This window comes from Calypte anna, chromosome W, assembly GCF_003957555.1.
Source record: "Calypte anna isolate BGI_N300 chromosome W, bCalAnn1_v1.p, whole genome shotgun sequence".
Classification (NCBI taxonomy): Eukaryota; Metazoa; Chordata; class Aves; order Apodiformes; family Trochilidae; genus Calypte; species Calypte anna.
This window is the reverse complement of record NC_044276.1, coordinates 22093594-22113979: the sequence shown is the minus strand read 5'-3', so window position 1 is coordinate 22113979 and position 20386 is coordinate 22093594. Positions and strand designations below refer to the sequence as shown.

At 44.9% G+C, this 20386-nt stretch overlaps 1 long non-coding RNA gene across 1 annotated transcript in view; it reads right to left on the bottom strand.

Annotated features, from left to right (window-relative positions):
- Positions 1-20386, bottom strand: part of LOC115600070 — a 308606-nt gene that overhangs the window by 2590 nt on the left and 285630 nt on the right. The window lies entirely within an intron of this gene.

The window sequence follows — 20386 nt, the reverse complement described above, 5'->3', positions numbered from 1 at the left end:
TCTTGAACACTACACCAGCATACACTAAATCATGTATTTTTTTAACAAAACTCACATCAATATGTTGCAATGCATGAGCCACAGTTTGACTGCAGATATTACTATGGTGACTAAAGGCAGGATTTGTACGAGATGGTTCTTGGGTCTCGTTCTGCATTCTACAGAGAATTAAATTAATACACTAAATTAAATTAATATTACTTCAATTAAATTATTACATTAAATTAATACCAAGTTAATTTTACAGTAACAACACTCATAAATCTGGACAGTCCCTCCTTTCCTCCAGCCACCCACACAACTACCATCTCCCAAAGGAACCTGGTATTTTGGAACTAGGAATACAAAGTTTTTCCCAGGGGAAAACCATTGAAAGCACTCCTGGAGTTCTTCCCCCTCTTCCCTCTTCAAGAAACTGAAAAATGAAGAATAAGGTGGTTATCTGACACATGCAGGTATTCACCTCACTCAAACACTCTGGGGCTGAGAGAAAGAAAGAAATGGAATTTTAAAGCACTGTGCACATCACTATTCACAGACAAACAGCACACCAGTGTCTAATGACTCAACAGGACTAGTTCCTGTTTTCCAGAAAGTAAAGATAAACAAAATGGGTACACAGAAACTTTTAAACCTTTGCTCTGCCTGAGACTGGTGGAATTTGCAGAAAAAAACTTTAACTAACATCCTAACCAGTCTTCTGACCAGTTAATTAGCCTAACACAGCCACAAAGAAGACATTTAAGGATAGCTGCACGTCACAAAATAGAGAAGAGAAAGCTCAGTGGCTGACATTGACTTTTGTGAGGAACAGGCAGGTCCCAAAAGACAGAAGGCAGAAATGAACAGCAAAACACTGCCCAGAGCCTTCAACATTGCAAAACGTGTGTCCTTTACCTCCATTGTCTTTAGTTTTTTAGCCTCATAGTTTAAGACTTGTTCTCTTAAACCAGCACACTTGGCCTTTAATTCCTTGTTCATCTTTTCCAGCGTGGAAACTTGCTCTTCAGCAGAGTTTGTGGAAAATGCCATTAAAGCATCCCTGTGCAGCAGCTGATGGAATAAATGGCTTTCCCTCTGGAGCTGGGCCAATGCCTCCTGTGTGGACAGAATCACAGAACCACAGAATCAGTAAGGCTGGAAAAAACCTCTAGGATCCTCCAGTCCAACTGGGAAACCAACTTCACTAAACCATTTCCCCAAAGTGGGAATAATGTGCTCCACTCTCCCCTAAGGTGTTACTCAGAACTCCAGACCCCTCTGCCCAGCCCTGCCCCAGATGCCCAACACCAACAGGATGCCTGCCCTATTCCCCTCATGAATACCCTCAGGAAAAAATTTTTTCAAACACTTAGCATGGCCCAACACACACAACACTCAAAACCAGAAAGCTGGGCACATGTTAAAACTAAAGATGCTGGCTGGCATCTCCAGCATTAGTGAGTAGGTTGAACTTCCACACTCAAGTTCCCCGTCACTACAGAATCCCATCAGCAGCAGCAGATGCTGATCCAAATGAACACAAAGAAATAAAATAATGTCACTGTGTACCTATGACTTTTGGCCCCAAACCACAAATCTACTGCTTGCTCTGCCACAGCTACAGGTCTTTTTGCAAAAACTGACAGAAACAATGACAGAGAAAACAATGCTGGCTGGAACTGCAGTTTCTTTCAATCCCAGAGAAAACTTGCCTCGTTTATTTTTCAAGGACACTTTTCCTGGAAATGCACCATACCTTAGGGCTAAAACAGACTTATTCTTCAGAATCACTCCAAGTGTCATCACTCCCCTCCTCCTCAGAGCTCCTTCAAAAACAAAGCAAGAAGAGTGCTATGTCTCTAAAATCACCCCTCAAGCAAATGGGAGGGGTTTGTAAAGTCTCACCTTATTGAGCCTCCTTCACAAAGGTCATCTGTGGCTGTTCAAAGATTCAATGACATGCCGAGATTAGATTTGGCAAGCTAACAATTCAACAGTACACACAAACATTTAACATGGGCAACTCTACAGCTCCTACAGAATGAAACTGGCCACAACTGGACCCAAATGGGCGTGGTGACTGCTGCAAGAGTCACACCTGAGTGTCGGTGTACGGATGCACCTCTGTGCCTCCTGGAAAACTCTGTGTGGCACCTGTGGGTGCAGGTCCCTGTGTTCTTATATTATTTAGAATACAAATCACTATCCACCTTCTCTACCCATCCTGCTCAGTAACACCTCAAATTTCAAGCCAACAAATTCTCTTATTACAGGTACCCAGCACCCAATTCCCTGGTGACAGGGCTGTAACATTTGCCTCAGAGCAGGAGGGAGTGCTGCTTTTCTTGATTTGACCACAAGCACATGGAATGGATGTGGCACAAGGACTCCTCCCCAAACCATACACTTCAGAGGACCTCAGAAGCTCTCTCAGGATCACCCCAGCTTACCCTTTAACCCTCTGTTCCTGCAGCACAGCAAAGGGACTCTCACGATGTGCTTTGCAGTGCCAGCCAGACTGCACTGTTAATGCCAATAAGTGCTCCCTGAACACTCTCTGCTGTCCATTTGACACACAGCTCTGATATAACACACTTTAAAAAGCTGAAAGAAGAACAGGTCCCAATCTAGAGTTCATTTATATTAAAAAATTAATTCTACAGGACACAATCCTGTCAGTGGACATGGAGCACACAAATCACAACTGCCCTTACAGCCTGAAAAGGCCAAAAAGTAACAAATTAGCACATTCACAAAGCTTCTTGTGCTGCTCCTCCTGAGGCCTGCACTGAAGTCACCAGGGAGCACAGTCAGTGCTGACAATACAAACCACCTCAAGAAAAGGCCACATCATTTTCCTCTTGAGCTGCTCCCTAGTTAAGGATCCTACCTCCTCTGTCCACAGCAGGTACACCCCATATAAATGGAGCAGCTCCTGCCTGCTCAGGAGTGATGACTATGCTGGTATCTTCTGCATCACACACAGGAGCTTCTCCTGCGTTCTCCTGCTCTGGTTTTTCTTTTATCCCTCCAGCAGCTCCTGCCTACTCAGGAGATCCAAGTGCATCCCCTGCAGGAGCTTCTGCTGTGTCCTCCAGTTTTTCCAGGTACTGACTTACACTGCACAGAGAAAGAGAGGAAATAAAGTTGGTAAAAAGAACCACATGCTGGCACAACAGTTAACACCAATTTATTATCCCCCCTGCAAATATTTATAAAAATTCATAAACTCCTCAGTATTTCTTAAGGGTAATACACACAGAACTCACTCCAGCATTCCCTGCAGTCACATTCACCCTATAAATGCACATTCCCACCTTCCAAGTTATTAACTCCTGCTCAGAACATTTTTTCAGCCTGCCTTTTAGGCACACATAACCACCTGAGAGAATCTCAGTGCTAACCAAAAGCCCAGGTGACAGAATTGCTCTGGTACCCCCCCTTCCACCCTCCCAAAGGAAGATAAAAGGGAATAGGGAAGAGAGACTTTAAGGTGTGAAAATAAGACTGGAAGAGGTTTATTGGAAGAGGTAAGTACCACACTACTTATTCTAATCATAAAGTCCAAAGGTTACTGAAAAAGGCCATGGAGATCAGCATAATCCACAGCTATCCTCCCATCTTTGTCTTCATGGGAAAATTTGGCTCCGTGAGAAAGGAGAACTTTGACCAAATACATCTCCCCAACAGAAGCAGCAATCATGAGTGGGGTTCTGCAAGATTCAAAACATGCAATGCCATGGATCATCTGACACAGACACAGTCATTATTTTAATCCCTGCTTGCTCTCAAAAGAAGTATTTTCCCCATTACTTTACAATGAACACATTTGGATAAACACTCAAGGAGCAAACCAAAGTCTTTGATTTCCTGGACCCCGTTCTCCTTCATGGACACCCTTGTAGCAGGAGGAGCCATTCTTGCTCCTGAAGCTCGACGAGCTGGTTTCTTCCAGGACTCCAGCCACCACACAGCGCTTCCAGGGTAGAAGTGTAGCGGGAAGAGCCTTTCTTGCTCCAGAGGCTCGACAAGCTGCTGGCCTCTCCATGCCTCGCACGAGAGTGAGCTGAGGTCTGCTCTGTGGGTGTGTGTCCCACCTTTATTGGCCCCCTGGTCTTGCCCATGCCCAATAGGGGCCTGTCCTAATCAGGCACAGGTAGACTCACACCCACTCTTTGGCAACTCAAGGCACCTGGTTGACAATGTCTCTCTACATTTCCCCCCCCTTTTTTTTTTTTTCTTAACACTGATTACAGGATACAAACACTTTACAAACATTTTAACATGATTTTACAGAACACAAACATTTTACAGACATTTACACTTATACACATGATTTTTCTTCGGGCCCCGCGGGACACTCAGCTAAGAGGATCGAGGGGGCGCCGAGAGGCAGACACACAGGATTTTTACAAAAATCTAACTTACAAGATTTAGACATATAACTTACAGGATTTTTTACACATACAGGATTTTTTCTCAGGCACCCGTTCAATGCCTCAGGCACCCGTTCAATGTCACCTCTACCTTTCCCAGCCCAGGCACTTCTTGTTCTTCTCCCTCCTGTATCTGCTCTTCTCTTGGCTTCCCTCTGCTCAGGGGAATCCAAAGAGAGAATTCTTACCTTGGCTTCACTTTGCTCAGGGGTTCCTCCTGGGTTTCTGGTTCCTCCGTGGGATTCCATACCATGGGATTCCATCCTCCTGGCTTCCTTCCCTCTGTTTTTTACTACGAGCCAGGATGGCCAATTGGAGGGCAGTGTTGCCATCGATGTCTGCAAGATTTGGGTCAGCACCCTGCTCTAGCAGAAAATTCACACAGTCTTGTTCTCTGAGCTGTACTGCCTGGGAATAATACACACACACCAAAAAAAAAAAAATGAAAGACTTCCACAATCACATTTCACTGCATCACAGCTCACCCAGCTTCTGACCACTGGGAAAGAAGAGCACCTGCAAAGATGATCTGACAGGTGCCTGTTCCACTCCAAACCCAACAGGCGTGTTTCCACACAGCTCTGCCTACAGAGTCCTGCCAGACACCTCTCCTTTCGTGCACAGTCAAGAAGCCCCTCTTCCAAGAGCAGAACTTCTCCCACTCACCATCATCAGGGGTGTTCTCCCAAAATTGTCAGCAGCATCCAACTGGCTGCCGTGCTTTACAAGGAATCTGGCAACCTCTGTGTGGCCGTTGGCACACACCAGATGGAGAGGTGTCCTGAGAATCAAACATGGGAGCTTAACACTGACAGACAATGAAAGAACCAAAGCTGTGGCACCACCCAGCCCGGGGGACCCTGCCAAGACCCTGCTGTTCCTGCTGCTGCTGCTGCTGGTGCTGCAAGCCTGCAGACATCACCCACAGGGCAGGAGAGACCTGGGGAGGCCTCAGCAGCTGCAAGAGAACCCTGCAGGGAGAGCAGGGCCAAGCAGCAGCCCAGCACTTGCGCCTCTTGGGAAACAGCGAGTAAAAGTCGTGCAACCAATATGGTTGATAAACAAGCTGCTTCTTTATTGCGCAGTAACTTTTTCTTATATAGTGTTTCTGTGATCACACCCCTGTCACCAAACATCAACATAGCGTTTTATTGGACGCCCGGTGTGTTTACCTGTAGCACAGCGAATCCCTGGTGGAGGTAGCACAGGAGTGTGGGCCGATCTCACTGGCCCCTCAAACACGGGGTTGGGCATGGCAAAGGGTTCACACCACCTACCTTTCGGGAACATTCAAGAGCATTCTACGAAAGGCGCCCACCCAGCAGCTCCCAGCACTGGAAAGCTCTCAAGTTCCCCCTCCCAGCTGACAGGGCACATCTTGCTTTTCAAGCAATCAGCTCCAAGGGGATCCCACACAAACCCTGCAGGGGGGATGCTCCCACAGGCCACCCAAGCATTCTGCCCGCAGCCCCTCACCGATTCTCCCTGTCACGGCAGTCGATGCCCCAAATCTTGACCCATGAGTGCCAGAACCTCAGTCAGGACAGGTGACCGTGGGTGGCAGCGTGTTGCAGCCTGTTCAGATCTTTCTCCTCAAGCTCAGGGCCGCTGGTGCTGGCGGCATCACCACATGGCCACACAGGATTGTAACGGGGCACAGCCCTGTAGCGACGGTAACTCTTCCTGCTGAAGAGCCCCATCCCAGGAGCTCTGTGGGGTGCGGGGCACGGCCCCGCGGGAGCACCAGGAGGCACCTGGCAGAGCCAGAAGGGTGGGTTAAGGGTTGGGTGGGGAAGGGCTGGAAGGGTGGGGGTAAAGGACAAGGGAAGGACAGGGGAGGGAGGAGACAGACAGGGACGAGGTGTATGCAAGGGGAAAGGCAGGGACAAGGCGGGAGAAAAGAGCAAACCAATGTGAAGGATCAGGAGCAGCCGGAGAGACACAGCCCAGTGCAGCTCAGCACAGGAGCCACAACGGCAGAGTCACTGCTAATGGCAGTCGCCAGGGGCAACGGGGGGCGGGGCCGAACCACCTGCGGGGGTGGGGGGGGAAGGAGGGGAAGGGGCTGAACCAATTCACAGGGGGAAGGGGGCTGAAGGGAAGGAAAAGGCTCCTTTAATCCTTAAACCTTGCATTGGTTTAAGCCTCAGCATTCATTCATTGCCACTACAGGTGACAATGGTCCCTTAAGTATCTGAGAGAGGCTGAGAAGCTCTCCCCCACCTCTTTGAGTCATACAAACAACTGGTAAGTTCTGCTCCTGGAGAGGCTTTTTCATACCCAATTCAAAGGAGTAGCTAGAGAGAGTAAAATAACCCTTCTTGTGTAACCCACTTCTTGTCTCTCACTTGTCATCTTGTCCTGGTTTGAGCCAGGATAAAGGTGATTTTCTGTTTTGTACTTTTGCTTTCAGCTCATCTCTTGTAAGTAGTTGCACTTGCTGAAATTAACAGCAAGTTAATTAAATTATTGGCAAACCTAGCTTCCTCTGACTGCACAGAGCTCACTGCAAAAGTTCCACTGCCATTGTACAAGTACAGGGTGTTTCCCTAGACAAGTCTAACCCATAACTAGAGGGAAATGGACATCTAGAATTCTCCTGGCCTACCAGGAATTACTGGCAGGACAACTATCTTTTCCCTAACTCTGGGGAAAATCTCAACACAAATGTTAACTGTCACCATGCCACATGTGTCACACCCAGCTACACAGACAATCACCTCAAAGTTCCCTGCTGCAAACACATCCTCTGCAGGCCCCAGCACCAGCCTGAACTTCCACAGGCAGCCCAGCTTTTGAAATGAGCCACTAATGGCTGTAATTAGCCACCAACCACACCCCACTGCAGGGCATCAGCCAGGAGAGAATTTAAAAGCAGCAACTTGCCTCAGGCACTGAGTCTCACTGCTGTCTGCTGAGCTGCCCATAACAAAACCCAAGCTTTTTCAGGTATTGCAGAGAAGTCAGGACACAGCTCCTAAGGAGGGAGAGAATCACTGAATGGCTTGGGTTGGAAGGGACCTTAAAGATCATCAAGATCCAAGCCCCTGCATCTCCCACTAGACCAGGTGTCACAAAGCCTCATCCAACCTGGCCTTGAACACTTCCTGGGAAGGGCATCAGCAACTTCTCTAGGCAACCTATTCCAGTATCCTGCCACTCTCACGAGGAAGAATGTTTTCCTAATATCTAACCTAAATCTATCCCCTTTCAGTTTAAAACCATTACCCCTTGTCCTGTCACTACTCTCTCTGGTGAAAAGCCCCTCCCCAGCTTTCCTGTAGCCCCTTCATGGACTGACTGGAAGGTTCTCTAGGGCCCCCGCAGAGCCTTCTCTTCTCCAGGCTGAACAGCCCCACTCTCTCAGCCCATCTTGGTAGCAGAGGTGCTTCTGCCCCCTGGTCATCTGCTTCTCCATTGTGGACATGCAAAGCGGTCACCTGGAAAACAAACACCTATGCTCCTTTTGAAGTTTTTGTATTCCCTCAATTCCCGACTACACCTGTCTGTAACTCATAGAGTTTGGACATCTTCTTCTTCCTGTTAAAATAAGTTTGACCTTTAGTCCAGTTCTCCTTTCTTACAACATAACCCCAAGAAATAAAACATGGCAAATGTGAAGAAAAATATACTGCATGCAAATGCAAAATGTGAACACCTCAGAAAAAACATTTTAGAATTCCTGCATGGTTTAGGGAACATTTTACAATGAAATTTGTCTTGGTTTACTTTGTCATGTTTACCAACCACAATGAAAAAGCGTATTGAAACAACACGATGGCATTCTGGTTATGTCAGACACTCCAGTGTAGCTGCAACCTCAAGTGCAAACAAAATACAAAGATTCTGATTTTCGTTTTATCATTTAAGCTTTTACAGGCACAATGCTCCCTTACAATTTACCTACAACAATTCTAAACCAAAAAGAAGGACTAACTTGACAATGCAAAAAATAGATAAAACTACAACACCATTCCCTCCAGCTGAGAGAAAGCAGCTTGGCCATTTGAGATGACTAAACTGAAAAATCTCAGAATTGTCATAAATCAACAGCATTGACTTTTCCAATCATTTGTTTTGGCCTTATTCAATGTAGCCTTGTGTAAGGAGATGTAAACTCTTCCCTTTCAGCTTTTTACAGACAGACTTTTCTCGCAACAGTTTATGTAAAAGTCATCATGTTACCTGGGGTAAGCACTTGTTGGCAACTGGAGCATCAGGAGAAACCTCTGCTGGCAGGCTTGGCAGGTATGTTCCTCAGACTCCAGTAATGCTGTTGAATGTTGGGGAAACAGTTCAGAAATATACAGGTTGTGAGCAATCCTGACTTACTTCAATTTAGGCCACATTGGGTTAATGGTTATTGAGGCCTAGTTAGAGGCTTTCTAAGAATGAGCTACTGGGAAAGAGATAACTTAATTGGCAACAGAGGAGGAAAATAATTATGTGAGAAGAATCTTTCCGTGAGAATGGTATGTGTAATTGGAATACAAAGCCACCTGCATGATAAGATGGTGTAAACAAGGCTTCTCTATATAAAGTGAGTGCAAGTTGCTAATAAACGATTTCATACAATCATATTGATGTGCACATGGAATCCTTAAGCCTCCGCAGACTGTTTTCCCACAAATGGCGCCCGAACAGGGACTAAGGGTGGCCCGGACCAGAGACTCTTATGCTGTTGCTTCCAGTAGCGATAAAGACAGCTGGAATAAGAGGGCGGAGAAGCCAGTCGAAAGGAGATTGCTGCCCCGGCAATCTATGTAGCTGGTGCCCGGCTACGGAATAAAAGAGGTACCTCGGAGTTGAAGAATCTTGCCCTGATCAGGTGAGCGGCTGGGGAGGAGATGGAGTCTACACTCTGATGTACAACAAGAAGAGACAGTAGTTAAGCTCCTCCAATATATTCTCTCTATGAGAGATTTATTACACGAAGGCAGGACCTTACGTGAATTACTGAAATGGGCACAGGGTAGAGACTTGATCCCCTCGATGGGTACTGTTTTTGAGTTACCTACTTGGGAAGCCATAGGTATTGCCCTATGGGATAAAATTAGCGATGGAGATAAGGAGGCACAACGCTTAGCTACACTTTGGAAATTGATTAAAGAAACCTTAAAAGAAATGAAAAGTGAGAGGTCAGCAGTAGCCTCAGCGTTTGCTGTCTTAATGTTTGATCCACCAGTACTGATAAATGCTTGGGGTATGAACTTGGCCTCTAAACAGTTGTTTGAGACACCTAAAATACCCTTACCAGCACCTGAAGGGACTGTACTGATTCAAACTCAGTCAACTGTGCCATTTGACCCTGGGGGTCGGATGAAAAGCAAAAATGGGACCGAGAAGCAAGACCAAAAGCGACCGAAAACACCACCAGAATCATCGGAGGACCCAGAGGGAGAGAAGCCGGAGAACACAGGCGAGGAATCTTGGAATGCAGACTCCCGACCTTGCAACTGCCCGCCACGGCTCCCGACTGCTCTGCCACCTTTCCACCTCGGAAGCTTGATTTATCTTCTTGACCACAGTTGCCATCAATTAATCCTCTGCTTCACCTGTCAACACCATCAGTGCCTGCTATAGAGCAACAACCAAGGAAGGAACTGGGACTCGGAGACAAGCAACGAAGGGAACTGCTGAAGAAGCTGACAGAACTGGAGACCAAGGATGAGTATACCCCTGAAAAAAAACCTAGTTTTTGCTCCAGGGAACATCCCGAACAATGGGGCACTAATCCATTTTTACCCCCTGATCCGTTCCCTATTCCTGCTCCTATTTCCCTTAACCCTTTAACACCCACTGCTCTACCTCTTCCAGATCCAACATGGGGAGGGGAGGGTAGTGGGGGGGGTGGTAATGTGTATCCAGTAACTAGATGGAAGGGAATTATTCAAATGCTATAGTTGAAGGAGAAATGGTTCCCAATATGAGTCCGATGGTTTTCCAGTGATTGTGGGACCAGGAGGAGGAGGTCAATGGGTTGCATTAGATTGGAAAATGATAAAAGAAGCCAAAGGTGACATTACAATACAGTACAGTACAGGCGCAGTACAATTTGAAATCGGTTTGAGTCATTTACTCAATCTCTTTTGCAACATCTTTTTACTGCTCAGTTGTTGATGCCATCCATATGACAAAAAAATGCTCATTAATACTCTGTTAACTTCTTCTTAACAATTGCAATTTCATCATAAATGGTAAATGCTACGTGAAAATGCAGCTGTGATTCCTAGACAGAACACCGATGCATTACACGGAGTGCAAGCACAAATGTTACTCGGTGCTTGTCCTTTTGTATGAGCAGATTTGCAGGCATAATTTCAAACTGAAGTGTTACAACTTTCACAAGAATTGGCATATAAAGCTTTGCAAATTGTTCATGATCCTGCACAAGCAACCCTTTCTTTTACAAATATTAAACAGAGGAGAGCAGAGCCATATTCAAAATTTGTGGATCACATATATTCAGTGGTAATGTCACATCTTGATTTGTCAAAAGAGATGAAAAAATTAAAAAAAAAAAAAAAAAGAAAAAAAGAAAAAAACAAAAAAATATTTTTTATATGTCAGATTATGACAATGCTAATGAAAAAACTAAATGTGCATTAGGACTACTCCCAAAAAGGTGCTACAGCAGCCCAATTCTTAGAAGCTGCTTGAGGTAAAGATGCTTAAGATAAAGCTGCTTAAGAACCATCATTGCAATATAGTTCTCAATATTGATGTATATTGTGGTGCATGGTACACTGGTGTTTCATACAGAGATAAAAAACTTGGTTGGTAATTATACTTGCAGTTTTGGTTTAGGAAATTGTACTATTTCATTTTGTTTCAGGGTAACTTTACCAGATTTTAGTGGCAATATCACTTCATTTTTGAATCTTCTAGTGGTTGTTGTTAGTTTTTCTTATATATTGGTGAGAAGTAAGACAAAAAACACAGTTATGAGAATGAGTATGCCTTTTTGGAGGCTGGAAGTTGCTGTGGAGAGGAAGAGTTGCTCCTGGTATGGAGAGCACCTCCACTCCTGCCTCCGCAGCCGCTTCTCGCCCCCCCCGCACACACTGCTGCTGCTCAGAAAATGAGCCCTGCTGCAGACATCACAGCAGAGAAAAAAAAAAAAAAAAAAAAAAAAAAGTGTGTGTGTATGTGTGCTTTTGCTGTTTATAGGCTTGGAGTTTGTCTCTAAACAATTTTATTTGGCTTTTTGGGCTTCAATTTGGCAACCATGGAGGAAACCAGGACTCCACCATGCCGTGACCCGGGAGGGGTCTGGGGACGCTTTTGGGGCCCCCCGATAAACTTTTGTCAGATAAGCCTCCTCTACCCCCTTGGTTCTACGCGCCAGTGGACATCTGAACTTCCTCATACTAAAAAGTTATTTAAGCCCTTCCAATGTAGTGTGAAATGTGCTTTTAGTATTGTGTTGTATTGATAACAGGTTTTTGTTAATGTTGTAATTTATGTGATCGTTTATATGTTGATTATGGGATGCGTCGTCTATATGTTGATTGTTGGTTATGCCATTTTGTTGCACTGCTAAGCAGATGAACTTAGCTTCTGATATTTTAAAACAGATGCTAAAAGATATTGATAGTGTCAGACATGCAGTTTTACAATATTGTGCTGCCACTGACATTTTATTGTTAGCTTTTAGGTTATGTTTGTGAAGACTTGGATAGAGTGTATTTGCATAAATTTAGCTGATCATTCAGAGTCAATTCACAACCAAAAGCGATTGATTAAGATAACATGAAAAAATTAACTGTTGCATATACTGGGTTAAATGAATGGTTAAATCATTTAAGGATATAGGGATAGCTTAGAGATTTAATTAGACAAGGTGTATCAATTATATTTGTTATTATTGGTTTCGATAAAAAAAAAAAAAAAAGTGCGATGTCAAGACATCGCTGGAGTGGACCCGAGACAGATCGTTTTGCCCCCTAATGCAAGACTATTTGGTTTGGCTACTGCAAACTTCCACAGACCTGCAAATAGCCTTAGCACAGCTTAGCGGGGAAATAGCGAATTCTTACCCCTCATATTGCTTGTTACCACCTTTATCTAACATGCAGTGGGAATCATGTAGTTTTTTGTCTGACAGTCCAGTGGACGGCATTACGGTCTTTACGGATGCTGGAAAAAAAAAATCCCGTAAAGCTGTTGTCACCTGGGAGGAGACGCCTGGGCAATGGCAAGAATATTTAATTCAAGGGAAGTCATTTGACTCTTTGCAAACCCTTGAGCTTACCACGGTTATTTGGATTTTTGAAACGTGGAATAATACTGCTGTAAATATAGTCTCTGATTCACTTTATGTAGTAGGTATTGTTTTGAGAATGTATCATGCCATTTTGAAGGAAATTTCGAATAAGCATTTGTATTTCTTATTGCAGAAGTTATTAAGACTCTTAGCAGAAAGAGCACATCCTTATTTTATCACTCATATCCAGAGTCATTTTAGTGACCGAGGTTTGGCTATTGGTAATAACCGAGCTGACTATTTAGTTGCACCAGCGTGGACTGGTCCTTCTGTTGACTTTTTTTCACAAGCTCGACAATCTCATGCATTTTTTCATCAAACTGCTAAAGTGCTAGCGAAGCAATTTCATTTACTTCTGGGGGATGCCCAGGGAATTGTGAAATCTTGTCCTGATTGCCAAAAGGTTGATCTTGGTATTGGGATGGAAGTCAATCCTAAAGGTTTGAAATCTTTGGAACTGTGGCAAATGGATGTCACTCATGTACAACAGTTTGGACGCTTGAAATATGTGCCTGTTGTTATAGATACTTTTTCTATGGCCGTTTGGGCCTCTGCTCAGACTGGTGAGGCAACGAAACATGTTATCAGACATCTCTATGTATCCTTTGCTGTTCTTGGAGTACCTCAGTCTATTAAGACGGACAATGGCCCCGCTTATACTTCTGCTCGTTTTCGGCAGTTTTGTGGACAATGGGGTATTCGACATGTTACTGGTATTCCTCATAACCCTACGGGTCAAGCAGTAGTGGAACGTTGCCATTCAGTACTAAAGACACTCTTTGAAAGACAAAAAAGGGAGGAGGAAGGGAGTCCTCCTCAGGACCGGTTAAGTAAGGCTGTATATGTCATGAACTATTTACGCCTTACAGGAGATCGTACAGAATCTCCGATACTGATTCACCAAAAAGCTTTAGCAGACTTTGCTTCAGAACCTTCCTACAAAATTTTGGTGGAATTCAAGAATTCCATCACTGGACAATGGGAAGGGCCGGCAGAGGTGAAACTGACTGGTCGAGGTTATGTGTGCTTACTTACAGGTACTGGAGTGCGTTGGGTACCGAGCAGATGGGTTCGACCATGGAAACAAATGCCTTTAAATGTGGATTCACAGTGATAATATTTCTGATACAAGTATTTGGTTTGGGAGATTGTACTGATTTATTTTAGGCTGATTCCACCAGATTTTAGTATTAATAGTGTTTTGGTTTTTAAAGTTTTTGGTAGGTGTTGTTAAATTTTTCTCATATATTGGTAAAGAGTACGATAGATTCATGAGAATGTTTTTCAGAGGCCGAGAAATGCTGCGGAGAGAAAGAAACTTCCCCCCCCCCCCCGCCTCTTTCCCCCGCGGCTGCTTTTCAACCCCCTTTCGCCTGGCGATTGCTCCCAGCAAGCTTGCTACAGCTGTAGGTGCTGCCTCTGCCCCCGCAGATACTGTAGCTGTGAGCCCTGCTGGGAGGGGGAGGAAAGGACACCACACAGCCTCATTAAAAAGACAAAAAAAGAAAAGTTTCTCTAATGCCTTCTGAAAGGTATGAAACAGAAGTGGGAAACATTTTTACATTGTTCTGGGCATCAAATGTCCAGGCCTGAATCTTGGTAGGCAATAACTTGAGGGTTACCTGCTACTCATGAAAGATAGTGATATTTTCTTTTCCTTGAAAGGAGATTTTCACTATCCATGAAATAGAAATAATTTGGCTTCAATTAGGTTGCATCACTACTCTGCTTTTATGCAAACTTCAGATATTTTAAAACAACTTACTTTGATGGGCACATTGATTATAATTTGATCTATTGTTTAAGAGAAGAGTTTAAAAGATGCTCAAAGCTGCAAAGCTGCATTGCAAAATACTGTATACTATGCAGGGAGTGGTGTGATAGAAAGAAATTTCTTCAAGTTTAGTTTGAAACCATTAGAGCACATGATTCGATAATAAAACTATTTTCATTACAATCATAAAAAAAAAAAAAAAAAAAAAAAAAGGGGAAAGACAAGGGAAGAGTGTAAACCCTCATGAGAAGAAAAAAGAGCATGGCCTCATGATGAGAGCACTAATGAGTTATCAATAACATTTGCGATCAAACTGGTCAATGCAACAATTAGGCCTAGAATATAAGTGAAAGTGAAATTTGGGTTTCTGGTTGTTTCATTTGTATCACACATAGCAAGAGGAAAAGCCTTTGGTAAGAATTGATAAAAATCATAAAATATACCAGTTAGCTTGTTGACTTACAGATTTAATTAGGCAAGGCTTACCAGTTATATATGTTATTATTGCTTTTATATTACTAGTATGTTATTATTGCTTTTGCATCAGTATATATGTTATTATTGCTTTTGCATTATTGGTATGTTATTGCTTTTGCATTATTAGTATGCTGCTTATGACAATATATCATTAGCATGTTATCTTATGTAACGAAATAAGTCAGAATTGCTCAAAAAACAAAAAGGGGAATATGTTGGGGAAACAGTTCAGAAATATACAGGTTGTGAGCAATCCTGACTTACTTCAATTTAGGCCACATTGGGTTAATGGTTATTGAGGCCTAGTTAGAGGCTTTCTAAGAATGAGCTACTGGGAAAGAGATAACTTAATTGGCAACAGAAGAGGAAAATAATTATGTGAGAAGAATCTTTCCGTGAGAATGGTATGTGTAATTGGAATACAAAGCCACCTGCATGATAAGATGGTGTAAACAAGGCTTCTCTATATAAAGTGAGTGCAAGTTGCTAATAAACGATTTCATACAATCATATTGATGTGCACATGGAATCCTTAAGCCTCCGCAGACTGTTTTCCCACAGTTGAATACCTGTGTGAAATTAGAATCATCAAAAAGGTTTTTAAAGAAAGGAGGGAAATTTTTGAGTTTTAATCAATCACAAAAATACATATATGGTAAAAGGGTGAGTAAGATCTTGGGTGGAGAGCATGAGGATAAAAATGTTCAGTAGTGTAAAAAAAATGTCTAGTATGTACCAAATAACCACACGGTTTTGGTATTTCACTGCTGTAGCATTTGAAGGTGGGATTAGGCTGTGCCTTGATGTTTCATGTCTTCTTCCCACTGCCCAGTAGAGTTGAAGTCACCAGCCTCAAGCTTAGGGAAGAAAACAGTGATCAGGAAAACATCCTGAGTTCTGAAGTATTAAATATTTAACTATTTAAATATTCAAATAGTGGTGGTTTTGTTTTGTTTTTTTCTAGTCAGCAGTAAGTTGTTACAGTTTATAGTAGAAATAAAATAATATTTGTTGTAAAATTTCAAAATGGACGAACTAAGAGTTAGAAGGGGCTCGGGTAGACTAAAACTCTGGGAATAAGTAACTAGCTAAGAGTGAGCTGACCCTTACAAGAACAATGATCAAAGGAGAATAAGGAGTGTGTTGACCCCATCAGCAAAAACATTAATCAAAAGGAGAACAGTTAAGCAAACTGATACCATGTACCAAAGATCAAGATAGAATATTGTATCCAGGTGGTGGGCCAGGTGGTAATGACAGCTGAAACGGTAAACCGTAGATTTATAGTTTAAGAGATGACTATCTATTGTTATTTGTAAGATCTATGTGACTGCTTGTCTATTGTTATCTGCATGATCTATGTGACTGTTTGTGACTAAAATTTATGTAACTCTGCACGTAGCCCACAATGTAAAAGAGTATAAAAGCTGAACCAAAAACTAGGGTCTTCGGAACCCTGACTTGGGACGCTAGTCCTCAGGCTTCCCGGGCCCTGAATAAAGCACCGCATAAACTGACTCTGTTGGTTTGTGTTTTGATTACGGGCAACAAAGTCACCAGAGTAGTTTTATGTAAGAGAAAGGGCTGTGGACAAGATAGTTTGATATCTAAGACTGTCAGCACCTGCACAATTACACACTCTGCTCATACTCCTCCTTCTGTGTGTAAAGGGGATTTAACCAGACACATAAAAAGGGAAAAGAGCTTCCTTCTTGTTTTCCCCTTTCTGTAAGAAGCATCCTTTAGGATAAAGAGAACTGGAAAAAAAGCAACTTTGTTACCTCCTGTTTCTGCTCTCAGAACATCAGATGTGATTGTTTTGAACTAAGAAACATGCAAGGAACACTTTCATTCCTCACAATAACTGTTCCCACAGCAGGGAATAAAAGCTCCATCAGTCAGGAGGGCTTTGCAAATAGGACACAAGAATAGGTATGGGATCATCATCATCATCAGAGAAGGGCTCTTTGGATAAACAGAAATGCTTCTCCTTCTTTCCTCTGGCATATGCTTCCCTGGAAGGAGGATGGGGAAGGAAAAAGACAAAAGCTAAAGACAGGCACAAGGAAAAATTTTCCAAGCTTTGGATTTTGTCAAAGGAAGTAAGAGATGGAATTTTGGGGTGGAATTTTATACTGGAAAGCCCAGTATCTCTCAGCCTAGGAGACCAGATTCCTTCTTTGAACCTAGGACACATTGCTGGCTCATGATCATTTTGGTGCCCACCAGGACCCCTCCCAGCCTGTGCTGAAGGTACAGAGAGGATCCAAAGCTGTGTCATTAGATACAGATCATTTAAGCTGGCAGAGTGGAGGGCATGAAGAAGCAATAGTGGAGGGGCTGGGGAAAGTGAAAAGCTATTAGACAACATTTTCTGTCAGAAATGATAGAAATGAGGGACAGGCATCAGTGACAATGTCGACATTCAATAAAAAAGCAAAACAATTACCAAATGGGTCACGGAGACATTTCATTTCACTTGTTGAAACGAGCTGGAAATACATCAAGAGTAAATTCACTGAAGTGCTTTTTTTTGTTGGTGGTGATTGTCACAGCTGAATCAGACACAGAAATGCACTGAACAGGCAGCTGACAGATACTCAACCCCCAAATTACCAACATATAGGACTGCGTGGGGACACCAGATTTAGAATAAACTAGGTTTAATATTAAACAGTGTCTTCCAGTAACAAAAGTAAGAATTTTGGTGCCTTGTAACAGGCGCTGGGGAAACAAAGGGAGCACATTATCCTACTGCAGATTTTCTTCTAAGAACTACAGGATGTTGGGACACCTGAAACATTACAGGCGTGTGTGGCAGAGCTACTGGCTGCTTTTTCCTCATGAAAATAGGGACAGAAAAGGGAAAAAATATTCCAGCACACTCCACCTCCAACCACCAACCAACCAACACAGGTATTCTTACCTCTAAAACTCCTGCTCCACAACGACAGGCAGCAACCCCGCTTCTTCCCATGACACTCCACTCCTCCTCAGAGCCAGGGACTGCAGGAAGGCTCAGCCAGGGCTGATCTCCTCCCCCCTGGGAACAGCTCCCTGAGCTGACACACAACCCCATCTCCATGCTGGCAGGAATGGGTGCCTGAGGGCTCCCTGTGGCAGGGCCGACTCAAGAGGGAGCTCCACGGCTCTTCCCAGCACCCGATGGATGTGGATTCTGAGGAGCAGGTGGCAGCTGGTGGGAAAGGAGCAGAGGGGAACAGCAGCCCAGCAAGGAGCAGGAGGAAAGGGGGATGGGCTGCTGGGCTGCCTGACTTCCTATGACCCTCCTTCTTTACTTCTCCAACTCAAACTTCTTTAGTTCCTCCACTCCAACTATGACAGGTACCTTTTTTCTACTCAGTGGGAACCTCACCAGACCACCATCACCTCTCCAATAGGATGGACAGAGTTTCAGCAACTGCGTCTGCCAGCTCCTCAGGACCCATGCGTGGACCCCGTGAGGTCCCATAAACTTGTGGACCTGCAGGTTCTTTAGATGATCACAAACCTCTTCTTCTCCCCCAGTGAGGGCTCCTTGGTTGTCCCAGGCCCTGCTTTAGATTCAGTTCTACCTGGGATGGATGTGGCTCTCCTGTCCTGCTCACCAGCTGCTGCAACCACCTCTCTACTCCTCCCAGGGTACCTGCACTGGCTTCCCAACTCTGCATGCTTCCTCCTTCAGTTTGAGGGCTTTTAGGAGCTGCTGGCTCATCCCCGCCGCCCTCCTGTAGTGTTTCCCCGGCTGCCAGATGGGGGTTGTGGGGAAATGGCAGCTGCCAGCATGGCCCGGGAACCAAGATGGCCGCCGGGCAGCCCCCTGCATGCCACGGGACTACAGCTCCCAGCATGCCCCGGGGCGCTCCTCTTCTCCTGCTGCCTGAGCCCGCCCGACCCCTGGGCTGCCCTGGCCCTGGCCCAGCTGGGAGGGGGAGCAGGAGGAAGGGGAACTGGGCAGGGAGAGAAGGCAGGAAAAAGAGTGGTGAGGAGCGGGAAAGAGATGGAGGGAAAGGGGGCAAAGAGAGAGGGCGGGAGAGAGAGAGAGAAAGGAGAAGGGTGGGAAGGAGGAGAGAGGGGGGATGGACAGAGAGCAGGCAAGGGGTCTGAGAGAGACAGAAAAGGCCCCAGGAGAGGGGAGTGACAGAGGGGTGGGAGAGGGAGCAGGAGAGAGCGGAAAGGGCAAGAAGAGAGGAAGGGAGAGGCAGGAAAGGGGAGAGGCTGCAGGAGAGAGAGGAACAATAAGGCCAGGAGAGGAGAGGAGAGGGAGAGAAAGATGTGGAGACAGAGAGAGAGAGAGAGAAACAGCAATGGCTCTGAGAAAAGGCTGGGAGGAATTGGGAAGTGTTGAGAGGGAGACAGACAGTGAAAGCCCAAACTTGTGATGGGCAAATGACAGAGAGGAAGGGATAAAGAGCTGGGGACAGGGAGCTGGGCAGAGCCCCAGAAGAGCAGTGATGAGCAGCTGGGCCAGGCCCCAGCACCCTGGGCTTACTCTAAAGGATTAAAGCTTGTTTTCATTTTTAGAGTTTGATTAGGGACCTTTGGTTTGTGTTCCTGGTTTCTTCAGGTATTTTTTTTTTGTTGTTATGCTGGATTGTGTTGTGTTTTCTGTCTTGAAACCATCATTTCTGGTCTGACACCTCTACAGCAGGTAGGGCAGTGTGACTGATGGTGTTGTCTTGCATATTTCTAGGGAGTCAGTGGAAATGTGTGGTTGGAGCCTTCTGCATCACTTACCTTTGATTTCTTGAGCGTAAATCATGCAATGTTTTTGCTGAGGTGCAAAAATGAAATGGGAGAGCAGATCTTCCTCACCCAGACACACACACACACCTTCCCCCATCTGAAGATGAACAGCCCAAATCTCTGGGGCTGTGTTCTTTTATTAAACGTGTGTCAGATATCCAGCCCCAGGGGACTTGTGTGCAGAGAATGGCTGCATGGGCCTGGGGCTTTACCATCATCACCTGGAAGGGTGACCCATCAATGCCCCACCCTTGATACCCCATCAGTGCCTTCATACTGGTAAAAAAACTAAAGCTGCTCCCAGTGCAAGAGGAGTTTCTACTGGAAATTAGATCTTCTCCATCATAACTGGAACCATCTCAGTGATCATCAAAAATCACAGAATTGTCACAGTTGGAGAAGCTCTCTAAGATCACTGAGCATTGCACCCCCCCTCCCCACTGTCCTGGGGCCCCCCCTGCTTGTACTGGGGGGTGATGGGAGGAGGGTGGTTATCCCAATACTGCCCAAACTGGGGGTGAGCAGACCAAGCTAGGGGGAGAGGATCATGGATTCTAGGGAGGACCCCAACTTATTCCAGGGGTGGGGGGATGGAACTGGGGAGCCCCCAACTCATCTGGAGGGTGGAGGATCTGTGATTTGGTCTCCCCCTTCCTGGGGGAACCAAACTCATCCTGGGGTTTGGGGGCTGCAGTGGAGGAGGCT